The following is a 25,283-nucleotide window of genomic DNA, read 5'->3' on the forward strand; positions in this document are numbered from 1 at the left end:
TGTTCCTATTCCCATTTTCTTAATTGTTTTGGGTTTGTTTTTGTAGGTCTTTTCCTTCTCTTGTGTTTCCTGCCTAGAGAAGTTCCTTTAGCATTTGTTGTAAAGCTGGTTTGGTGGTGCTGAATTTTCTTAGCTTTTGCTTGTCTGTTAAGGTTTTAATATCTCCATCAAATCTGAATGAGATCCTTGCTGGGTAGAGTAATCTCGGTTGTAGGTTCTTCTCTTTCATCACTTTAAATATGTCCTGCCACTCCCTTCTGGTTTACAGAGTTTGTGCTGAAAGATCAGCTGCTAACCTTATGGAGATTCCCTTGTATGTTATTTGTTGTTTTTCCCTTGCTGCTTTTAATATCTTTTCTGTGTATTTAATTTTTGATAGTTCGATTAATATGTGTCTTGGTGTGTTTTGCCTTGGATTTATCCTGTATGGGACTCTCTGTTCTTCCTGGACTTGATTAACTATTTCCTTTCCCATATTAGGGAAGTTTTCAACTATACTCTCTTCAAATATTTTCTCAGTCCCTTTCTTTTTCTCTTCCTCTTCTGGGACCCCTATACTTCAAATGTTGGTGCATTTAATGTTGTTCCTGACGTCTCCAAGACTGTCCTCAATTCTTTTCATTCTTTTTTCTTTATTCTGCTCTGTGGTTGTTATTTCCACTATTTTATCTTCCAGGTCACTTATCCGTAATTCTGCCTCAGTTATTCTGCTATTGATTACTTCTAGAGAATTTTAAATTTCATTTATTGTGTTGTTCATCATTGTGTGTTCACTCTTTCGTTCTTCTAGGTCCTTGTTAAATGTTTCTTGTATTTTCTCCATTCTATTTCCAAGATTTTGGATCCTCTTTACTATCATTACTCTGAATTCTTTTTTCAGGTAGACTGTCTATTTTCCTCTTCATTTGTTTGGTCTGGTGGGTTTTTACCTTGCTCCTTCATCTGCTGTGTGTTTCTCTGTCTTCTCATTTTGCTTATCTTACTGTGTTTGGGGTCTCCTTTTCGCAGTCTGCAGGTTTGTAATTCCCGTTGTTTTTGGTGTCTGGCCCCAGTGGCTAAGGTTGGTTCATTGGGTTGTGTAGGCTTCCTGGTGGAGGGGACTGGTGCCTATGTTCTGGTGAATGAGGCTGGATCTTGTCTTTCTGGTGGGCAGGACCGTGTCTAGTGGTGTGTTTTGGGGTGTCTGTGACCTTATTATGATTTTAGGCCGCCTCTCTGCTAATGGGTGGTGTTGTGTTCCTGTCTTGCTAGTTGTTTGGCATAGGATGTCCAGCACTGTAGCTTGATGGTTGTTGAGTGGAGCTGGGTCTTAGCGTTGTGATGCAGATCTCTGTGAGAGCTTTCACTGTTTGATATCACATGGAGCCAGGAGGTCTCTGTTGGACCAATGTCCTGGACTCGGCTCTCCCACCTCAGAGGCTCAGGGCTGACATCCAGCCGGAGCACCAAGACCCTGTCAGCCACATGGCTGCTAGTGCTGGATGGTGTCCTGCAGAGGGGGAGGTAGCTCTGGCTCACTGCAGGGACAAGGACATTGGGAGCAGAAGTTCTGGGAAGTACTCCTTGGCGTGAGCCCTCCCTGAGTCCACTATTAGCCCCACTGAAGAGCTCCTAGGCCAACAAAATTATTTATTAAAAAATGAGTGACTGACTTCCACTGTATCCCACTGATTCAGAAGCAAAGTTAAAGATTTTTCTTTCTGGATTTGTTTCCTTTTATTTATTCCCTGCTGCAAAGAGATTTTTTCCCCAAATAATTCAAACGTGTCTCTGTCTTCTCTAGAGTTTCAAACTGGATGTGGATTAGGAGAGAGGAGGTTTAGCCCCAAATAGTTACCAGGTTTTTCATGATTCTGTTATCAATTAGATGGAAGTGTTCACATCACTTTTGACAATACATGCCAGCAGGAAGGTAGTTCTATTTTAATTATTAAGGATCGTACTTCTCAACCCTCAGTGCATATCAGAATCACCTGGAGAGCTTAAACAGAATGGATGTCTGGGCTTTATTCCAGACCAACTAAATCATAATCTCTAGACATGGAAGCCAGTCATTGGTATTTTATTTCTAACTCTCAGTTGAATCTACAGTCATGGGAGACGGGGCTAAAAATTCCTCCCAGGGAGCTGCCACTTCTTTGTGGCTGTGAATCAAAGGCTGTAAGAAAGGATTTCTATCAGGACACAAAGGAAGAATTAGAACTAAACTTGTCCTGCCTTCCTCCTATAGAGAAGTAGACTGTGCCAACTTACTTTGTGAGCCCAAATGGGTTATAATAACAACAACAATAATAGTCACTTTACCAAGGCCCACACCTCTAGCTCTCTTCTCACTATTTAGTCTTTTTGACCTAGAAATAGCCACTTAAACAGGTAGCTTCAGTACCTCAGACTCTCAGAAAGCCTGACTCTCACTACATGGCTTGCTATAAATTGTATCATTCATCAGAGAATACAGGAATCCCAAGACATATGCCCTTGCCAATTTCTGGAAATATTTTTAAAGTACTTTTGAGATTCTAAGGATGAGTTCCCCACTGGTATTCACTTGATGGGCAGAGAAAACTCAGTTAAAAGGAGTGCCGAGCAGTCTGACACTGGGTCCAGCTGGGGCCCCACTCCCACAGCACAGAGCAACAGCTCTCCAACCTGACATTCTGATTCAGTACATCTGAGGTGAAACCTAAAGATCGGCATTTTTTAATAGGAACCTCAGAAGATTTTGCAACAGATGGTCTGCAGACCACCCAGAGAAACATGGCCATAGACTGTTAAATGAAAAGCCTTCAGAGAAACCAGGAATATTTAGGTGGGGAAAGCTAAGCTGTCTTCAAATATTTAAAGGGTTTTCCTGTTTGGAAAAAAATTAAATGGATTATTTTTAAATGCTCTTCTTTATAAGACTCCAAAAGATAGAAAAGTGAAACATGGGTGGAAAATGTAGAAAAATTTATTTGGCCTCAATTTAGAGAAGAATTTCATAGTAATCAAACTGAACTGCCTTAGAAAGTAATATTTCTTTTTTTTTTTTTCTTTTGTGGTACCTGGGCCTTTCACTGCTGTGGCCTCTCCCGTTGCGGAGCACAGGCTCCAGACGCGCAGGCTCAGCGGCCATGGCTCACGGGCCCAGCCGCTCCACAGCATGTGGGATCTTCCTGGACCGGGGCACGAACCCGTGTCCCCTGCATCGGCAGGCGGACTCTCAACCACTGCGCCACCAGGGAAGCCCGGAAAGTAATATTTCTTGATTCATCCAAGAATGATTGCCACTTAGCAAAGATACCATTAAGGGGATTCAAGCTTGTGGTGCATAGACGGTTCAGTTTGCCATGTCCCTGAAAACATGGATTCATTCAGAATAACAAAGCTCATCATGGGTCTAAATCTTTACAGTAGTTTGAAAAAAAATATAGCTGGACATGTGTGCACCATATTTAACTAACTCAATTTCCTAAAGCATCTCATTACACCTTGAATATCTTATACCAGGGAGTCATGAAACTAGCTTTTGGGTTAAGAAGCTTTAACCCAAACAGTTAACAGGTCTGCCAAAAAAAAAAAAAAGAAGTCAATTACCTATTTATGGCTTTAAAGTCAAGCATCTAAGCTAGTCCAATATAGCAATAGCTAGATAGATAGATAGAAAGACAGAGATATAGAGATAGATAGATAGGTGGATAGAGAGAATGAGATGAGAAGGAGATTCATTCATTCCTAGCTAAGAAGGACTAAGCCCTCTCCAATCCATCTGTCTTATTGAATGCAGCTTTAAAACCTGGAAAGAATGTGCATGGAGCAGCTATTTGAGGACTTTGAAAAGAAAATAGCAGCAAGTGGGTTGGATAAGACCAGAATTAAAAGTACCATCAAACAGACAGTGAGTTCACCAATTTTATTACCCTCTAGAGTTCCACGGCCTGAATTCAAGATGGCTGAGAACCGGAAGGGGTCCTTGGCACATACAGAAATCCAGAAGAAGCACTCTAGTTCTGGCTCAAGGATTGCTAAAAGGGCCTCCTAGATGTCTACACGGACAAGCACAATCATTTCATAGCCAGCTGCTTCTCTGCCCTAGTTACTCTAATGGTGCCTGAACTGGCACCAGTGGTCACGTCTTTGTGATAATTAGGTGCGTAAAAGCCGCTACTAAAATTTCAGATTTTCTAACTAACTTGAGAGGTGAATTTAATCCATCGTTTGGCTCTTATCCCTCTGCCCTCGCGTTCAAATGCATAAAAGGAATGCACAGAACAATAAAGATTCTGTTCATAAAAAAAGGCAGCGGGGGTGGGGGGTTATGCTCAGAGAGAGCATGGAAATCTGTTTTCCTTCTTTTTTTTTTCCTTTGCTCCATTCTTTAGTGCCTCAGCCCCCAAACGATCCTAGAGCAGTGGTGAAAACGGCAGCAATTTGACCCAGCAGGATCCCTTAACTTTGAAGGAAGAAAATCTTCCCCTCCAAACAAAGAAGCTATGGTGTTGAAATAATGGGAGGAGCCCCAGTTACTTCCCCTACTCCCCCCCTTTTCTTATCCCCCCCACTTCCTGCTCTCCTGCCCCCTTGACCAGGATGTGGGTGCAGTCAAGGAAAGTGGGCAGCTGAACAGGATGTATTAAAGCAGGATGTATTTCTGGCCTAAGGACTGAAAAAAGGGAGTCTGAAGGAAGCAGGTAGTACCGGGGAGATAGCAGAGAGAGAAGAACTTAAGAAAGCACCTCCCATCAGCAGTATATGAACTCCTGTCCTCACCTGAGCTGCATGTGTGTGGATCTGAGTCTAAACAGCACACACACTCTGAGAAGGAACGATGGAATAGTCCATTGGCCAAATCCTAGACTGGCTACCTGGAACAGCTGCAGGACAGATTTGAACAGCACTGCAAAGGATTTTAAAACGAAACTGACATTGGGATCACAACCCAAAGAAATCTGGTCAAAATGTGACTTGAACCCAATCAAGTTGATTACCTCTAAAGCAAAAATATGCACATCCTCTGTAGGGTTTCAATTAGACCCAGAGACAGAACATAATTATAAAAATGTCCACAATATAACATGAAATTATTTGGCATAAATAATGCCTGGAAAATCTCAACTTGTATAGGAAAAGAATCTGAGATGATAGAGTTGTTGGAATTATCTGACAGAAACTTGAAAGGAGTTATAAAAATTCTCCAACAAGAAAGAGGACAGAAACATCCTTGAAACAATTGGAAAGATAGAAAATCTTAGCAAAGAAATAGAAGACATAAAAGAAAAACTAAATAGAAATTCTAGAACTGAAAGTATAATAACTGAAATAAAAATCTCATAGGTCAGTCTCAATTATCAGAATGAAAGTAGCAGAAGAAAGAGTCAGTAAACTTGAAGATTCATGAACAGACATTATTTAATATGAATAATGAAGAAAAAAATGAAGAAAACAACAAATGAACAGAGTACCAGGTAACTGTAGCACAATACCAAAAGGTCTAACACTTGTACCATCATAGTGTCAGAAGAGGAAGAGAAAAAAGTGTGGTGCTGGAAAAAAATTAGAAGAATGGCTGAAAATTTCCTAAATTTGGTGAAAGACTACCTACAAAAGATTCTGCCTACATCCTGGGCCAAGCAGCCAGAGGATGAAGACAGAAGAACTAATGGGGATTAGCCCAGCCCTCTTGTAATCGCAGCTGCCGGAAACCTCGTTTAGAGTTAGTTTATCTCCTGTGGGTGTCCGTAGCTGCAGCTCTCACTGCTGCCACGGGATTGGCTAGTGGCTGAAGTGGGGGAGGTAGAATGGCAGGTAAGGGTTTGGGCTTCTCACTCAGAGTTGTAAGTTCTACCTGCGACTCTTTAAACCAGGTCTCCCCTGGAGCTTTCTCTGACTGCACCAGTAGTGCTCACTTCCAGAGTTCTGGCTGTGTTAGGTCCAGGCCAGGGGATACCAGAGGGAGAAACAGGGAAAACTCACTCTGGATCTGTAAGTTTTGAAAGCCTGTTCTTCATTTCCAGTCCTCTTGCTACTATTTATTTTAGACCCCCCACAAATAGTTGCTCCCTACATTCTATCCAGGGCTTATAGTTGCTTTCAGTTGGAGATACAAGGACTGCTTACTTAGTGTCACCCAGAACTGGAACCTCATTCTTCTAGAATAATTTTAACCAAGGATAAGAGAAGTATGTGTTCTGGGAAAATTGCTAAATATTACAAAACATTACTTCTTGCACTTTCAACAACATTATTGCAGATGAATGCTAAATAAGTCACTTTTGGTTTTCTGCTTATAGATTATTCAAAGGAATCTAATTTCTGTAATTATATTCCTAGTCACTTTCCCATCACATTGCCAATATGTATTGAAGAAGTGGAAGGATATTTTAATTGTATCCATGAAAGTCATCTTTTAGAAAGTTAAATAAAGTATTTTTCCCTAAATATACAGACTTTACAAACTTAAGTAGTCATAATTTTGAACTGTCCACGCCACTGATTACCATCATTAAAACAGTGGGAAGGCGGCTATATATTGAAAATATATGTTCAGTCTTACTGTAACATGTTATTTCATACATTCTTTATTATATTATTCATTCAGCAGATATTTATTGAGTGTTCATCTAGTTCTGCCTTTGACAGTGTGGTCGTGAATAAACTGGTTAAGGTCCTGTCTTCATCCTACTTAGTGCGGATACTTGAATAAAATATAGGCCTGCTGACAAGCGCAACTGCTCTGTATTGTTGTTCTGAGTATGCAGATGTTTTTTCTTATTGATTCTGCAAGCAGACTTTGCCTCTGGTGATCTTTACAACAGGGCGGAGACTGGACAGATCACATTTCTTTTCAAATGTACTGCACGTGGAAAAGTCTGGGACCATTACAAACGTCATGTTCAACTGAGTGATCTTAAACATAACAATGTGGTTTAGGTATGACTATTCCTGCTCATTGAGCATAGCACTCACTGTGAAATTCTTGCCTTGAAATATTTTGCAAGTTTCCTTAATTTAGGCAAATATGTCAGCTTTACGAAAGAGAAAAAAAAAAAAATAGCCACAGGTTGAGTCAGTCTTCTTTTTCCTCGGATTTGTGCTCTCCCAGCTGAAGTTAATAATTACACCTTTTTATTTTTTAAAGCAACTTTTTAATTTTGAGAGTTTAAATGACTTGGTTAGCATAGTTTAGCTTTTCCCAGGTAGTTTACTGAATGTCACAATTAACAACCTCAGACCTGAAAAATGAAGCTAAATTCTTAAAGAAACAAATGAGTTTTGTTTATTCACTTCTGTGTCATTTTGATTCAGTAGCAAGAGAAGGGCACTTGCTACAAATTTATTAGCTCATGAACTTGGGGAATTTTGTTACGTTAGTATTTTGTACTTCAGCTCTGTGATAGAAGTTATCATATTTGTATGTTAGACACTAGGCTTCTTTTCATTATTTCCCTTTTTCTTCTCTTTCCTCCTTCATCCTCTCCTCCATTCTTTCCTTCCATCCTTCCCCCTCTTCTCATCTTTTACCTTACTACCTCTGGTCAATTATCAACTTCTCAAAATTTCCTCACCTGGTACTGAGAGTATGAACGTGCCATCAAATATATCCAGGTGCGGTTTACAGAAAAAGTGAAGAGACTAAGGCAATTCTATCATCACTGTCACATGGGGTGTGCATGTGTATGTTTTGTAAGAGTCCAAGAATGAGAATAACCTTCTACTTGACAGAACACATTCAACTAATTAAAGCTGGCGGAAACGACAAAAATTTCACTGAATTCCACAAATCATATACCTTCTCAGTTTGTTTTGAGGCGTTTTTTCCCCAGCATTGGTTAAATAGCTATCATTTTTAACATTTGCATTCCTCCCACCTCCCCCCCACCCAAGGGAGGAGAGCACTGTTGTAATTATACTACATTCTTCTGAGGTTCTATAATGAGCTATTATTTTGCTAATGGAATATTCAAGTAGTCTGTAGTAATTTATCAAATAGTCCCAAGTCCCATTTTCTCAGTGTGAATCTTTTTGTTCACAGGTAAATTGATGTGTGGGGGGTTATCAAGGCTTTTTTGTAATTCAAATTATCCATTCCACCTTCTCTCTCTCTCTCTCTCTCTCTCACACACACACACACACACACACAATACATGCAATCTTAGAAGAGTTTTTAGAAACGTTTAGAATTAAAATTGTACAGACTTTGTGCAAGTAGTAATTTCTGCATTTTAATTTGCTTTATATTTTTGCATTTTGATCCCTAATTTTGAAACGGCACCTAAACTGAAGGAGGGAGGAAAAATGTAATTCAGCTTTTTTCACACTACAGTCTGTCCTTTTGTCAGCTTGAACTACTACTAGTAGGAGAGCACTGTTCTAAATCAGAGATCCAGAAACAGGAAACCATCTCAGCCCAAGCTCTTCCGTTTTCCTCCACTTTAAAAGACATGAATTTAAACTGGTGTAGTTCTTACTGAAATGGACACCACTTTTAGACACAGGAATCTTAAAGCTATAATGGGCTGTGCATATATTCAATATGTAAGAGCCCTTGAGCAGAAAATTATGCAAATAAACCCACATTAGGAGACATGTTTTAAACTATTTAAACAAACAACAAACAAATGCAAATTACTTATACAATTAACTAAGCCATTAACTGTCAGTTTCCAGTTCCTGCCATGATGGTAAAATGGCTTGCTCTGCTGGCTCAGTTTCCTCAAATCAACCTTAAAGTTTATTTTATAATACTGTCCCTATAGGAAAACTGCTTTGAGAAGCTAACCAAAATAACAGAAGACCCTGAGGAGGCTGAAGGATGTCTGGAATTGCGGCCTGTGAAAGGGTGGGGAGTTGCATCCTCCTTAGGGGATTAGCATTCTCCCATGGAAGTACTCCAAAGATGACCTTGAGGAGATAAAGTGGAGAAAAGCCTTTTAAAATGTGCACTTGCCTTTCTTTCACATTGTCTTTGGACAGTCATCACCTTCCCATTCACCAGAGATCTTCTACAGCAGCTCAGATCACTAATGTGGTGTCTCTGAGGTAATGCTGGGCAGCACAAAGACCCTGCCTGAGTGATGAATTGTTAAAAGAAGGTGAAGACTGACCAGCTGCCCTTGGGCATCCACTCTTCCCCATCAACATCCATTCGCTGATGAATATCAGCCTAGGGAGACTGCCTCCTCCCATTGCTGTGTTACCATTAAAAATGAGACATGATAGGGCTCCCCTGGTGGCTCAGTGGTTGAGAGTCCGCCTGACGATGCAGCGGACACGGGTTCGTGCCCTGGTTCGGGAAGATCCCACATGCCGCTGAGCGGCTGGGCCCGTGAGCCATGGCCGCTGAGCCTGCACGTCCGGAGCCTGTGCTCTGCAACGGGAGAGGCCACAACAGTGAGAGGCCCGCGTACCGCAAAAAAGAAAAAAAAGAGACATGATGAAACCCCTGCAGGAGTGATAGTTAACAGCCTGGAATCCACAGAAGTTCTGTGCCTGAGACTCTCTGCCCAAGGATTCAACCCCTCCTCTATTTTTAAAATTCACCAAAATTCACATAGACTGGAACCTCACCTTTGGCCATTACCCAAAACACATCTCTGGAAAATCAGGGCCATCTTTTCTATTCAGAGATCCTGGTGAAACAGAGTAGCTGACACACCAGGAAAGCATGAAATCACCAAGATAACTAGACAGCAATGCCTACAGTTACCTAAAATAGAAAGAATGAACTGAACAACAGTATCATCTTAAGCAAAACTACTGGAACTGATTAAGAATTTAAAATAGTATGATAAATATAGTTACAGGAATATTAGAAGATATTAGCCACATAAAAGAATAAAAATAAACCACAAAAGAAATTCCAAACAGAAATATGATGTATAAGAATTTAGGAATTTTTCTCAGAATTAAAGAAAGATGAAAGGTCTTGGATTTAGAAGGACCACTTAGTGCCAAGTAGTACTGATAATGAAAAACTTACACCTTAGAGAAAATTCTGAATACTGCTAAATAGAAAGCAAAGGAAGGGACAAATACTCCAAGTGAAAACAACTGTAAAGGATGTAATCAAATTAGAAAACAACAAATCTAGAAGATGATGGAAGAGATGTGATCATTAAAATGATGAAATATTGCAGTAACAGTTAAAGCTGGCAAAGACTGAGGGTGTGGATGAGTGTGTGTGTGTGTCAGAAAGAGAGAGAATGGAAAAAAATCTAAATCAAATGAAGAAGTATATATACAGTAACCCAGAACTAAAGTTCAACATGATTTGATCTGATGAAGTAGGAAACCTGAGGAATGAAAGTGAATTAAGATAGTTATTTTGTCAAGGAAAATGTCCTTTTGGGAAAGTTGTTTGTTACTTTTGTTGTTAGAAGAAAAAAATATAAAATTCTTATATATGAGTTTGTGTGTGTGTGTGTGTGTACATAACAAAAGTTTAAGAATTTGTTTCAAGAAGATAAGCATGATTTGGGGTCTTTGGAGAAGGATAACTGCCATAATAATGAAATAAATAAATGTCATCTATAAATTTTAAACAGCAGAACAAACTAAAATCATTCAAACAGAAAGCACAGATGGAGAAAAACACGTGAAGTTTACACGAAAAATAAGTACCAATGTAACAGTAGTTGTATTTATCCAGCATTTATAGTTATCTATAAAATTGAGTTAAACATGCTAGTTAAAAGTGGAGATTCTAATAATACACTTTTTTAAAAAAAAGAGTCAATAATATGTTGTGTAAAAGAAAAAAATATTAAGATGTATCAAGCAAATATGAAGCAAAAGAGAAATAACATAGTAATCTTATACTTGACAAATATAATTTAATGCCAAGAAGGATGTTACATACTGGTAAAAGAAACACTAGGACAAGAAGAAATATTTATCATAAGCCACGTCCATTCATTTACATATTGCATATGGCAGCATCCTCACTGCAGTGGCATAACTGAGCAGGTGTGACACATCAAATGACCTGAAAACCCTAGAGTATTTACTATTTGGTCTTTAACAGAAATTTACCAACTCCTGATATATAAAACTGTTCTAGAAGCAGAGAAAGGAAATGGGGTAAAATAATATTTGAAGAGAACCAGAGTTACGCAAATGATAGAATTATTAGACAAGAACATTAAAAAAGCTATTATGTCTGTATTCTATATGTTCAAGAAACTAGATGAGAGATTAAACATGTTACATAGAGATACACAACATATATTTTAAAAAAGAACTTGAACTTGTACTGATAAAGACTATAATATCTGAGAAGAAAAATTCACTGGATGGGAATCATGGCTGAATAGATATTGTAGAAGAAAATCAGTGAAACTGAAGACATATCAATAGAAACCACCTAATATGAAAGAAAGATACAAAAGATAAAGGCTAAAAAAATTGGACATAACACTAGTGAGCCTTGGAACAAATATATACATGATTAGAGCTGCTGAAAGACAGGAAATCAGAGATAACAGAATATTTTAAAAAATAACTGGCACAATTTGTCTGAATTTGCTGAAAACCATATATCCCCAGATCCAAGAAACTCAATAAACCTCAAGTGCAGGTGACATAAAGAAGACTTTGCCAAGTCACATTACAATCAAATTGCCTAAAATCAATAATAAAAAATTCTTTCTTTTTACGATTTCAAAAAATTTATTTATTTATTTATTTTTGGCTGCATTGGGTCTTTGCTGCTGTGCCTGGGCTATCTCTAGTTGCGGCAAGTGGGGGCTACTCTTCATTGCGGTGCACAGACTTCTCATTGCAGTGGCTTCTCTTGCTGCAGAGCATGGGCTCTAGGCACATGGGCTTCAGTATTTGTGGCATGGCGGGTTCAGTAGTTGTGGCTCATGGGCTCTAGAGTGCAGGCTCAGTAGTTGTGGTGCACAGACTTAGTTGCTCCATGGCATGTGGGATCACCCCAGACCAGGGCTCAAACCCGCGTCCCCTGCATTGGCAGGCAGATTCTTAACCACTGTGCCACCAGGGAAGTCAAGTAATAAAAAAATCTTAAAAGCAGCCAGAGTTGGGGTAAAAAGTACATTTCATATAAAAGAACAATGATAATTATCACAGCCCATTTCGCATTGGAAGTAATGCAGACCAAAAGCCCTGAAAAAAAAACTATCAACCTAAAATTATGTATCTATTGACAGTATCTTTCAAAAACAAAGATTAAATAAAGACTTTTCAAACATACAAAACCTGAAAGCAATAAAGAGCACTGGGAATGATAACTATGTAGGTACATATAAAGATCTGTAAGAAAATAAGTATCTTTAAAAGAGAATCTTCTCTTTAAATCAAAATTAATAACAATGTGTAACAAGGTTTACAACATATGTCAAAGCAAAATGTATGATTACAATAGCTCTAAGGCCAGAAGGGAAGAAATAGAACTACATCATTTTAAGTTTCTTATAATATGCATGAATTTGTATAATATCACTTTAAGGTAGACTGTGATAAGTTAAAGATGTGTACTTTAAACCCTAATGTGAGCAGTAAAATAACATAATAAAGAGTGTTAACTAATGTTCCAACAAAAGAAATAATATAGAATCATAAAAAATAATTTAAAAGAAGGCAGTAAAGAGAAAAAAAATAAAAATTCGACAAATAGAAAACAAGTAGCAGGATAATAGACTGTCAATAATCACATCAAATCTAAATGGTCTAAATCTGAGTCAAAAGGCAGGGATTGTATAATTAGATCGAAAAGCAAGATCTATTACATAAATATAAAGAAAGAAATCCATTATATAAAGAATTATGTTAAAAGCAAAAGGATGGAAAAAGATGTGCTACCTATGAAAATATAAAAATAATTGATTTATGAAAATATATTTTTTTCTTACATATGAACAAAGACTTGGCTAGAAATCGAACTCTTTCATTTAGGTTACTGCTCTGTTGTTTATGAACTGTTGACTAGGGATTAGTTTAGAGACCATATGGCTTGCTGATATGGTTTTCTTAGAGTGCAGAGTGGTAACAGAAAATGTGAATTTGCTGATGACTCTAAAAATCTGTACATTTCACATAAAAATATACATATCTGGCTTTTCTCAAAAAGTTATAACAGGTGGCAACCCTGGAATGGCATTCTCACATAGAAATACAGAACTAGAGTTGAGTGGCAACTTCTGCCTTTGGTCCGAACCTGCAGTCTTCAACTCACCACAGTGCTTATTTGCACTACTTCATTCTCTTGCATTACCTGCCTGACATCTGAAGGCAACTGGGACTGTAAGCCCTTATGTTGCTTGACTGGTTTTTAGAATTTTGTGTTATTGAAGAAAAGTGTGAAACAATTCTGGCTTTTGTTGTTTGGTTTCTTGTGACCTTTATTTTAATGCTTTGCCTGGATGGAATTAAGGAGATTTCTTTAAAAGTTCAAACTATAGATACATGAAAAAGAAAATAAAACTACATGAACCTGTATTTAACTGTTTTTCTCCACTTGCTTGTCTGGTACATAATTTGTTCTGCATACTAAAGTATTAGTTTAGGAAGTTTGGCTTCTATTAAAATTTATTTATTACTTCCATTTCTTTATTATTTTACCAGTTAAGCATATGTTGAAGATTTTTTCTCTGACTTTCTGTCACCTTTTCTCTCATTGTTTCTGTTTTCTTATTTTTTTCTTCTGTGTTCCAAGACAAACACTCAAGTTTTTATTCATTATTAAAAGCTCAATTTTCTGTAATGCTGATACAGCTCTTTATTATTTCTAAAAGTAATTTTAATCTGCAATTAAAGTTTAGTGTTTGAATATATTAATAATAATTAATATTTACTGAGCACTTAACTATATGCCAAACACCACTTAAACACTTGAATATATTATCTCAATGAATTTTTTCCAGAAATCCTACGAAGAATGTACTATTATTATCTCTTCTAAAGGTGAAAAAAATAAGGCTTTCAGAGATTAATTTTTTCGAGAGCAGAGAGCTGGAAAACATGGAACCAGGACATATAACTAGGCATTTTTTAATCCAAAGCCCGTGCTCTTATTCATGAGCTGCACAGTAAGCTTTATCTCTGGTTTATTTAGCCTGCCCCTCATGCAATTAATTCATTTCTTTTACATTTAATTATGTTTCTTTTAAAATTTTTAATTGTGATAAAACACAAGTAACATAAAATTTACCAACTTACTCATTTTTAAGCAGTTTAGTAGTGTTAAATTCACATTGTTGAATCTCCAAACTTCTTTTCATCTTGCGGAACTGAAACTCTGTACCCATTAAACAACTCCCATCCCCCCTACCCCAGCCCCTGTCAACCACCATCTTGCTTTGTCTCTCCAATTCATTCTTTATCTCAGTCTGTTATTTTAATAATAATTTAACAATTTCCTTGTTGTGTAGGAAGCTTGTTTTCCCCAAAATTTTTAGAACCTAAATACAATAATTTACAAGCTTTTTTAAAATTAGGAGTATTTTCAACATATGTTCTTCTTTTCGGTGCTATAGTTTCTGTGTTTTATATAGTAGAATCACTTCATATGATACTTATTCGTTTTGAAAAGATATTCTCTTGTCCTTGAAAAGAATGGTACTAATCAATCTGTTGGTATTAATCAATTTTATCTGAGCCCAGTTAGAATCATCCTTTCAGATCTCAAGACACAGGAGGTCTTTATGTTTACAGTCCCAATCAACCTTCTGGTTCTGTGTTGTCTTTAGTAAGGATCCGTTGGCCTAAGGAACAGCCCCATGGTCTTATGATCTGATTATTTTATCATAAGGGAAGAGTCTTTTCCTGTACAGCCTAAAGTTGTCTGTATTTCTTGCAGTGCAAAAAAACCCAAATGGTGAAATAAATATTCCAACATCTGGATCTAAAATGTTACCACATCCATGTTGGCCTCGGCACTGTTTCATTCCTGAGGAATATTGAGCTGAGAGATGCACTAAAGAGGGGCCAAAGGGTGGAACAATGTGTCTGAATTCCATATTGAGGAGCTTTCACGAAACAGAAAAGTGGGCATGTGCCTCTACGAGTCTGTGTAAATGGAAATCCCCCACCTTATTAACACACATGGCTTTACCATTCTGCCTCCAGGCTAAGCTTTCCTTAGTTGACTCTCCAACTTTTGCATGACACATTTTTGACCAAAATTTCTAGTTTCCACTGTTGTTGAAACTACATCTCTTTTCCTGTTTTCATGAGCATTGTAATGGAAAGAGTGCAGGAGGTGAATCAGAAACAGCTGATTACCAACAATGTAGCCAGAATATCCTCTTTCATATATAAAGATGAAGCTGGTAATGGCTTTTGCCCTCCTGTGTCAGTGTGACCTAAAACCCAATGTATGCCAACAGTCTTTTATAAACCATACACGGATAAAGTACCTTTTGACTATAACTTCAGCTGGTCTCTGAAGAGCCAATTTCTGTTTACTATTACTATCTTTTCCATTTTCTTTTCCCAGAAGTATTTTGGCAGGGAAAGGTATATATATATATTGCACAAATCACCTACATTACATTGAGATGCTATTTGCAAGTATTTTTTTTCTCAAAAATATTCATCTTTTTCCACATCTTTAAGACCAAGTGTCATGATGTGATCACTTTAAATTATCAGATAACTTTTCACAGTCAAGGCTGAATGACTTTCAACCTTCCAAATTCTATTTCATGTCCATAATATATGCTAGTTGAATGAACAGTCTTTGTAGAAGTGACAATAGCTAAATTATAAAATCTGTTAAAAATCCATTCTACCATGGTCTAGTTCTTCATTATCTGATTTAGGAAGGGAAGAACAAGTCAGAATAGGAAAGGTCAGAGTGTGAAATTTAGGCAAAAACTGTGGGCTAAAGCTTGAAATTAAAATTTCAACTAGAGCTCAGTTTAAGAAAACAAACCAAAACAATCTGAACCGAGAATGGGATTTTGTGTGTGCATGCATGTGTATGTGTGTGTGTGTGTGCTCACTATGGTACAAGAACATTCTATGAATTAACTCATTGGCCACGACTGCAGTGTTTCTTATGGAAAGAATGGGTAGCTTGTGAGTATGATCTCATCCATCCTCAAGGAGCAGGAAGTTGTTTATGTAAAGAGGCTATTAACAATAATAATTCCGAAGAAAGGAAGTGTTCCCCAATGTTTAGAGTCAGCAGCTTAGATTCTATTTCTGGATGTATCCATTTTTTAGGAGGTTTTAGACAGGTCATAGTTTCTTAGGACTACTGTTTCTATATCTGTTTGGTTGGTATACTAATAGTTTCCATTTTATTACTGCATGGCAATTTTGTGAGTTTAAATAACTTTAGGTAAAGTAACATGCAAAAATGCTTTAAAGTCATTGGAGAACCTCCAGGACAAAGTAGGAAGTATTTACTTCCCTGGAGAAAATGTAATATTTTTTCATAGCAAGTGCTGTGTGGTCTTTCTTTTTTGTCTTTTTAATGGAAAGGCTCAGCATTGCCAAGTATATTCTGTAAGCTTTCTTTCCAGAATTGCCACTTAGCGGCTTCTTACCAGAGCTATCGGAGTTTCACATGACTTCATTATTAGATATGTTTATAACTAATACATTTTCTTATTTTTTAAAGGGGAAAAAAATCACAATGAATTTAGGAGTCACTAGGAATTTGGGGACCATTTCTGGAGCAACAGTTGTTCTTCGTATTGAAAATGGACTCGTGAGAACAAGTCCACTCCTCATGAGATGCCCTAGGCAGGTGAGTGTGTAGAAGCTGGTGAAACGTTATCTGCTTGGGACCAAAGAGGAAGCATAGGTGTTTGAGATTTAGCTTTAGGGAAAATAACTAAGCAATGAGGGGGGTGGGGTGTAAGAATCTAGAAGCCAAGTATGTACATTCATCACTGTCAGTTAATAAGAACTTAAACTTGCAACACACTTTATTGGTTAAAATAGTGCACTGTGCGTGTTGTTTCATGAAAACTGTGAAGTAGAGCGATGCATTGTTTCAGGTTGAAAAGACTAAAATTTAGAGTTATTAATTAATTTATCCAAATTTGCATACCTAAAGAGCTAGTACTTTAAACCCAACATTTTGACTCTTCACCTAGGGATTGATGTTATACCCTTAATTCTCACCTAGGGAGGGAGGGGGGAGCTCCTACACATTTCATGCTCCCTACTTGCCTATCTGCCGACTTTGCTGTGCAATGTTCTACCAGTTGAGAATCACTGACACAGCAAGCCACCAGGATGAGTGGGTTTCCCTTCTATGTGTTAGGACAGAAAATAACTTGCCAACCACAGAATATGGCTTTTTGTGAGTGTTTTTTCTTTTCTTTTTATGTAAATGATGATACTATTCCATGAACATGAAATGCTTATCTTCATTTTCCCAAGCCAGGATTTTTTAATATACTCAGATCCTTGTGACGATGTTTATCCCTGCTCAGAGTTGAAATCTGGCTGCTGTTTTTATGCTCTGATAATAGCTCTAGCCATCCTCCATGGCCTCTATCTAAAACTAACATTCCCCAGGCTTAATTCCCTTCACTGCTGGTGCCCTCGTTTTTCACTAATATACATTTTAACTGAAAACACATGACATTGGAGAGATTAAAACCTCTCTCAAATATAACCAAAGGAACATTTTCTAACTTGACTTTCCTCTGGACTGTTTTCCAATGAGATTTTCATGTGGTCGCAGTTGCTGAGATTCACAATGCCATCTCTGTTTTGGCATCAACTTGGAGAAAGAAAGAAAACGGGCTTCTTTTCTCAAGAAATCTCAGATCAGTCCTCAGAGAAAGGAATGGGGAACCGTTTCAAGAGAGACATACCTTAATTTTGTTGCAAATCCTTTTCTGCCTTCCAGCCTTCAATATCAATATGTCACACTAAATTATTTCATTAAGTATTTCATCTCCTCTGTAACCTGCTTTTCTTTGAGGACAAACTGTGGATCGGCTGTGTACATGTCTGCAATATTTGGACTCAAAGGACACCTGCTGACTCTTTACCAGAAAGTTATGTGCATTCTTTTCCTCTCCCCTTCATAAATATATATTGCAATTGCCACTGTTATTAAAAAAATTATCCTTTGGTCCTTAGCGATCTACTGTGCCCTACTCTCCCTTCATTCTTAAGCTGACCTTGCTCCTCAAGAAAGACAAGAAGACAACCTTAAGTGACAATGAGACAAATTTCATTTTGTTGGGAACTGCCTTTTCAATTATTTCTCTCTTCGTGATTTCTCCTTGCTGACCTGGTCCAAGCTGTTACTTTGACAGGGGTCCCTCACCTCTAAATTAAAATATGCAAATTGTTATGCTTCCTGCACTAGGACCAGTACAGTCTATGCACTGTAATTGCAAAAGATTGTTCAGTTCCATTTTACACCACAAGAATATAGTTACCTGCTTCTGCCATTTCCTATTATGAGAAAAATAATACCCTGCAGACTGATACATTATAAGCAATACATTTATGCATCAGTATATTTCTATTTTAAAAATGAAAGATTATTACTTTTTGTGACCCACATTCTGCCACAAGGACAATATGTCCAAATATATCCAAATACTTTCAAGGACTTGGTGGATATATTTTAAATGTTTCAATACTGAGAACTAGTCCCCCTTAACTTGAAACATAACTACATTTTTATGTACTTAAAATTTTTAATAGACTTGAAATACACAACAGTTACTATCAATGCATTTTTTTAATATTCTTCCTTTAGTAAATCCTTGGAATTGGGATGCTTCCCTAGTCATCTGATCCATTAGTACTGTTCCAGGCTGATAGACAAATCATTTTCAAGGCCATTCTACATACTGTTTGCCTATATGTGCACATACAGTATTTTCCCATTATTTTAAAAAGTTCTGTTTCTCAGATAATAATATAAAATTAACTTGTAAGTACACACTGTGATGACTAATGATATTTAGAAATGCTCAAGGCTTATTTCTGTGATGCTATCATATCTACCATGGTTCTCAGAAATTCCTAAGTGATCATGAATTGACCTGAGCATCAAGAATTTTCCAAAGTTGTCTCAGGAGATCTGGGGTGTAAGCCTATTTGGAAACTACCATATGGGAATCATTTATCTGTAGGTGAAATAGCAATAATAAATAAAAGTACTGGAAAATCAATAGGTTATTCGTTGCTTTGGGATATACAGTTGGCTCTTGAACAATGGCTCTTTTACAAACTGAAATAAAAATATGGAAGAAAACTTTCCCTGATATCGCTGAGATCATTGAAGAATATCAGTTCTGTAATTGTAAGTCACTGATTCTGGGCCCTCCTGTCTAACCTTTCTTCCTTATTAGGTGAATATAAAAAAAGAAGAAATTTGTCACTACAAAATATCCTTTTAACTCTATATAGCTGAGATTACTAAATAGACTCTTTAAAAGAAAGCAATTATTTTCTCTTCACTTTTTCTTTTCTTTTGATTCACTGTCTTTGAATTTCTCTCTTTAACACCAATCTTAATCCTACATTTCATCATTAGAAACTAACAGGGTTCTGGTGATGTCATCAAGATGGCAATATAGGTTGTTCCTGACTTCAGTTTCCTTCACAAGAAGACCCACTAACAACTATTCATAGGCAAGACACCATTGCATAAATTCTAGAACACAGGGATGATGCTGAAGCATCCTCCTGGATAACAGGGACCAAGAAGGACTGAATTTGAAGGGTAAAGGAGTGGCTACACTCTGACTGCATCTCCCCTCCCCCAGGTTGGCATAGCATCATACTGAGAGGGAACCCCTGGGCCCACAGTTTCCCCAGTGGGAAAAACAGAAGCCAAGGTGGACCTCCAGCTCCCCCAGCATTGTGTGTCACTCCCTGGGAAGCCCATTAAGAAGGTCTCATATCACAGGATTACAGGGGGATCGTATGGGGCTTGACTTCTCAAGGTCAGGTTGTGATGGAGAAGAGGGGCAGGGCTTGTAGCAACCAGCACTCAGATCTTGGCAGACTGAGTTCTTACTCACAGAAGCACCCAAGTAGAAGTCCCAACCAGCAGTTTGCCCACCTGCACAGCCAAGATGGTAGCCCCACCTGGCCAGGGAACTTGGTATGTGGTACTGCCTAATTTGGGATCCCAAATGGCGTGTCTTGTTGGTCTTGGAGCCTGTTCTGACACCCCTCCAGCCTTGGGCAGGGACATTATTCCATAGGCCTGTCTACTGCCAAGTGTAATCCCCAACCCTGTAGGATGAGGAAGCCTTGCTGGAGCACCTGGGAAGCTGTGTAGCCCAGGAGCACTTAAGAAAAGAGCCTAGTCAGCAGTGCCGGCCATCTGTACAGCCAGAATGGTGGCTCCTCTGGTCAGGTAACTCAGCATGCAGTTCTGCCTGATCTGAGATCTGAAACAATAAGTGGTCTTGCTGTCTGTTCTGCCATGTCACCCAGGCAGGAAAGCGAATTCATAGCCCTGTCCACTGTTCAGTGCAGCCTTCAACCGTAATCAACCAGGAAACCTGGAAAGAGCACCTGAGAAGCATGGCCCTGCAACACCTGAGCAGAAAGTGTAGCCAGTGGCTCTGTCCTTCTGCAGAGTCATGTTGGCAGCCCCATTTGGCCATGAAGTTTGCTATGTAGTTCTGCCTGAGTTGGGACCCGCCCTGCCCATCCCCACAAAAAAACGAGCGTTACCAGCATTGGAGCCTGTTCTGCTTCCCTCCCCCTCCCCCATCAGGGAAATTAATTCATAGCCCCACCCACTGCTGAGGGTATCACTTTGCCCCACCCAATCAGGAAGCCTGGCTGGAACACCTGGGAAGCTGTGTGGCCCAGTAGCGTTGAAACAGAGAGCTTGGCCAATGGCTCTGCCCTTCTGTGGGGCCAAACCACCAATCTGGCTAGGGAGCTTTGTGCAGAGTTCTGCCTGATTGGGACCTCAACCAATCAGCCTTGCCAGCCTTGAAGACTGTTCTGCTGCCCTGCCCAGGCAGGGAAGCTAATTCACAGCCCTGCCTACTACTGAGTGACACCCCAGCCCCACCTGACCAGGAAACCTGGCCAGAGCACCTGGAGAGTCTAGCAGCATTTGAGCAGAGCGCCTGGCCAGCAGCTCTGCTATATATAGCGCCAAGTTAGTAGCCCTGTCTGGCCAGGGAGCTTGGTGTGCAGCCCTGTCTGATTTAGCCCCAAATAATAAGCCTTGCCAGTCTTGGAGCTTGTTCTGTGGCCCAACCCAGACAAGGAAGCTAATTTGTAGCCCTGAATACAGCATTAAAGATCAACCCAACAAGAAAAATTAACCAGAGCATCCAGAAAGCTATGTAGCCCATCCTACAGCCCTGTTTACAGTGGCAGGTGAGCCAAGAGTCCAGCCAGTGACTCTGCTTGTCTGCAGAACAAAGCCAGTTGGCCCATCTGGTCAGGGAACTCAGTGCACATATCTACCTGCTTTGGGTCCCCAAACAACTAGCCATGCCAGCCTTGGGGCCCATTCTGCTGCTCCAACCAGGCACTGAAACTAATTCATAGCACTGCTTACTGCTGAGTTTAGAACCCGGTCCCCCTAATTCACCCCACCCCCTGACTAGGAAGCCTGGTGAGAATCCAGGCAACTGGATTCCCACAACTGTGAGCCCATCCCACAGCCATGTTTGGGCAGGGAACCAAGCCAACAGTCCTATTCAAGTGTTCCCAGCAAGCAGCACCACCACTCCTGATTTCAGAGCTTGGGCAGTGGCCTTGCCCCAAAATAGACCCCAGTAGTAAGCCCCACCTTCCAAGGACTCTATCAGCTGACCTGTCCAGAATCCTAAGCTAAGCTGACTGGTGAAGAACTGTCTCTGCCAAAGAAAACCTATAAAGTCTAGAAGAGGAAACCACTTACACAAATATGCAGATAGTGACGTAAGGAATGAAGGAATATAAAAAAAGGTAAACGTGATACCACCAAAGGAAACTAATAAAGTTCCAACAACTGACCCTAGAGAAACAGAAAGTTATGAACTGTCTGGAAAAGAAATCAGAATAATCTTCTTAACTACAAGATTACACAAATAGACAATTAAATGAAATTAAAAAAACAATGCATGAACAAAATGGGAAATTCAACAAAGAAATAGAAACCATCAAAACCACAAAAAACAAAAAAAACCTGGAAATTCTAGAGCTGATGAATACAATCATTGAACTGAAAAATTCTATAGACAGCTTCAACAGCAGACTTGACCAACTGGAAGAGAGAATCAGTGAACTACAAGGTAGGTCAGAGGGGCAAAAATTATTTTTAAAAAATGAAAGAGTAAAGAAAGCATAAGGGACTTATGAGATATCATAAAAGGAAACAATATATGTATTATAGGAATCCCAGAAGAAGAAAAGAGAAGGAACAGAAAATATATTTAAAGCAATAATGGCTGATAACTTCCCAAACCTGGGTAGAGAAATGGACATCCAGATTTATGCGGCCTAAAGGATACCAAATATGTTAAACCCCAAAAGGGCTACACTGAGACACATTATAATTAAATTGTCAAAAGACAAAGAGAATTTTGAAAGTAGTGACAGAAAAGCAACTCATCAAATAACAAGAATACTATACTTGGCAAAGATGTTCTTCAACTGAAAGAGAGATAAAGACTTTCCAGAACAAATAAAAGCTGAGGGAGTTCCTTGGCAATAAACCTGCTTTACAAGAAATGCTAAAGGAAGTTCTTCATGCAGAAATAAAAGTATGCTAATTAACACCAAAAAAGCATACATATAGGTATAAAATTCCCTGATAAAAGTAAATACATAGTCAAAGTCAGATTCTGTAATATTGTAATGGTGGTCTGTAATTCACTTAAAACTCTGATGTAAAGGTTAAAAAAGCAAAAATATTAAAAATAAATCATAACTATAATAATTTGGTTTTGGATATACAATATTAAAAAAATTAAGTTGTAACATTCATAACCTAAAATGTGAGTGGTGCAGAGCTAATAGTGTAAAGTTTAGGAATGCTATCAAAGTTAAATTGTTATCAGCTTAAAATAAGGTGTTATAAATAAAATATATTTTATGTAAGCTTCATTATAACCACAAGGAAATACATGTAGTTACACAAAAGATTATGATGGAAGAGTCAAAGAATATTGCTACAAAATACCATCATATCACAAAGAGGACAACAAGACTAAAAGGAACATTGGAAATATAAAATATTCAGAAAACAATTAACAAAATGGCAATAGTAAGTCTTTACATACCAAAAATTACTCTAAAGGTAAATGGATTAAATTCTCTAATCAAAAGTCATAGTTGGCTGAATGGATAGAAAAACAACATCCAATGATCTGCTGCCTACAATGCATACTTAGCTTTAAAGACACACACAGACTGAGAGTAAAGGGATGGAAAATGGTACTTCAAGCAAATGTTAACCAAAAGAAAGCAGGAGTAACTAAATCTATATCAGACAAAATAGATTTTAAGCTAAAAATGGTCAAAAGATACAAAGAGGGTGAGTATATAATGATAAGGTGGTCAGTTCATCAAAAAGATATAAACAATTATAATATTTGTGCATCCAGCAGTGGAATACCTAAGTATCTAAAGCAAATACTAACAAAACTAAAAGGAGAAATAAACAGCAGTATAATAATGCTTGGGTACTTTAATATCCTTACACTCTTAACATTGGATAAATCATCCAGAAAGAGAATAAGGAAACAGTGGATTTGAACAATACTGTAAACCAAATGGACCCAACAGATAAATAATGAACACTTCATCCAGCAACAGCAGAATACACATACTCCTCAAATGCACATGAAACATTCTCCAGGATAGATCATATGTTAGGCTGCAACACAAGTCTTAGCAAATTTAAGAATATGGACATCATACCAAGTATCTTTTCTACCACAACTGTATGAAACTAGAAATCAATAATAGGAGGAAAACTGGAAAACTCACAAATATATGGAAATTAAGCATCACACTCCTGAACAATGAGTGGATCAAAGCAGAAGATAGCAGGGAAATGAAAAATATTTTGAGACAAATGAAAATGGAAATACAAAATTAGATATTCACATGTAAGGAATGAAACTACACCTCTATCTTATACCACTCACAAAAATTAACTCAGAATGGCTTAAAGCCTTAAATGTAAGACTTGAAACCATAAAACTCCTAGGAGAAAGCATAGGGAAACAGCTTTTTGACATGGGTCTTGGCATGATTTTTTGGATATGACACCTAAAGCATAAGCAACAATTTTTTTTTTTTTTTTTTTAATGAGACTGAGTCACATCAAAAGGCTTCTGCACAGTAAAAGAAAACATCAGCAACTGAAAAGGCAACCTACAGGATGGGAGAAAATATTTGTGCAAACCACACATCTGTTAAGGGGCTAATAAACAAAATATATACAGAACTCATATAGCTCAGTAACAAAAAAATAGTAAGAAAAATGGGCAAAATCCTGAACAGACATTTTTCTGAAGAAAAATATTCAAATGGTCAACAGGTACATGAAAATGTTCTCAGCATCACTAATTATAATACCTGTATTATTTAACCAACAGGCAAAGCTGGCATAATTAAGAGACCTCAAATTGTAAGGGCTTTTACAATATTGCAGTTTGTTTCTCTCTGACATGCTGGCTGGAGGTGAGTGGTTTCATATTAGAATATCTCCCACACAGTGAAAAAGGGAAACAGAAAGTATCCATACCTTTAAGGAGGCATCCTGTCTCTTGATTCTGGCCAGAATCCAGTCACGTGGCACTCCAAGCTGTAAGAGAAGACAGAAAACACAGTTCCAATCTGGGTGGCAATGCATTCAGGTGAAACTAAGAAACTTGATTATTAAGTAAAGGAAAAGGAAATTGATAGACAACTAAGCTTCTGCCACTTAGTATTCAAGGATTATTTTTGAATAAGTAAATATCATTTATGCAACATTTGTTTAAAATCCAGAACTGTAATACTGGATGAATTTCCAATCGAATCAGGGAAGTTTTGTCTAAGATTGTATTACAGAGTTTTAATAAATATTTGCATTAAGAATTATTAAGAGGAGAATGTCAATCACAAGTGTTCTTTTTCCCATTAACAACATATATTTTCTTCTTTCTGCAGTCTAATATCTTGCTGTAAAATATTTCTGTAGTTAAGGAGGAAACAAAACAGGCACATGGAAGTTTATTTGAAATTAGCAAGGGAACTCCATATACATACCTATGCTGAGACATATAGTGAGAAAAAGAAACCAATATTCTTTTACCCATTATTACCCATGCAGAGTCCCCCTTTTCTCCTTTTATCTTTCCAGGCCAAATGCCTTCTTCTCACTGAGACCACTTGACTGACAC

At 38.1% G+C, this 25,283-nt stretch overlaps 1 long non-coding RNA gene across 1 annotated transcript in view; it reads right to left on the bottom strand.

Moving 5' to 3' along the window:
• The window catches only part of LOC125965689 (uncharacterized), a 388,818-nt gene that overhangs the window by 168,205 nt on the left and 195,330 nt on the right, over positions 1–25,283 (bottom strand). The window contains exon 2 of the long non-coding RNA XR_007479921.1: positions 24,644–24,703. This is a non-coding gene — a long non-coding RNA (uncharacterized LOC125965689). The remainder of the gene's footprint in view (positions 1–24,643; positions 24,704–25,283) is intronic.

The sequence above is a fragment of the Orcinus orca genome, chromosome 10, assembly GCF_937001465.1.
Source record: "Orcinus orca chromosome 10, mOrcOrc1.1, whole genome shotgun sequence".
NCBI lineage: Eukaryota > Metazoa > Chordata > Mammalia > Artiodactyla > Delphinidae > Orcinus > Orcinus orca.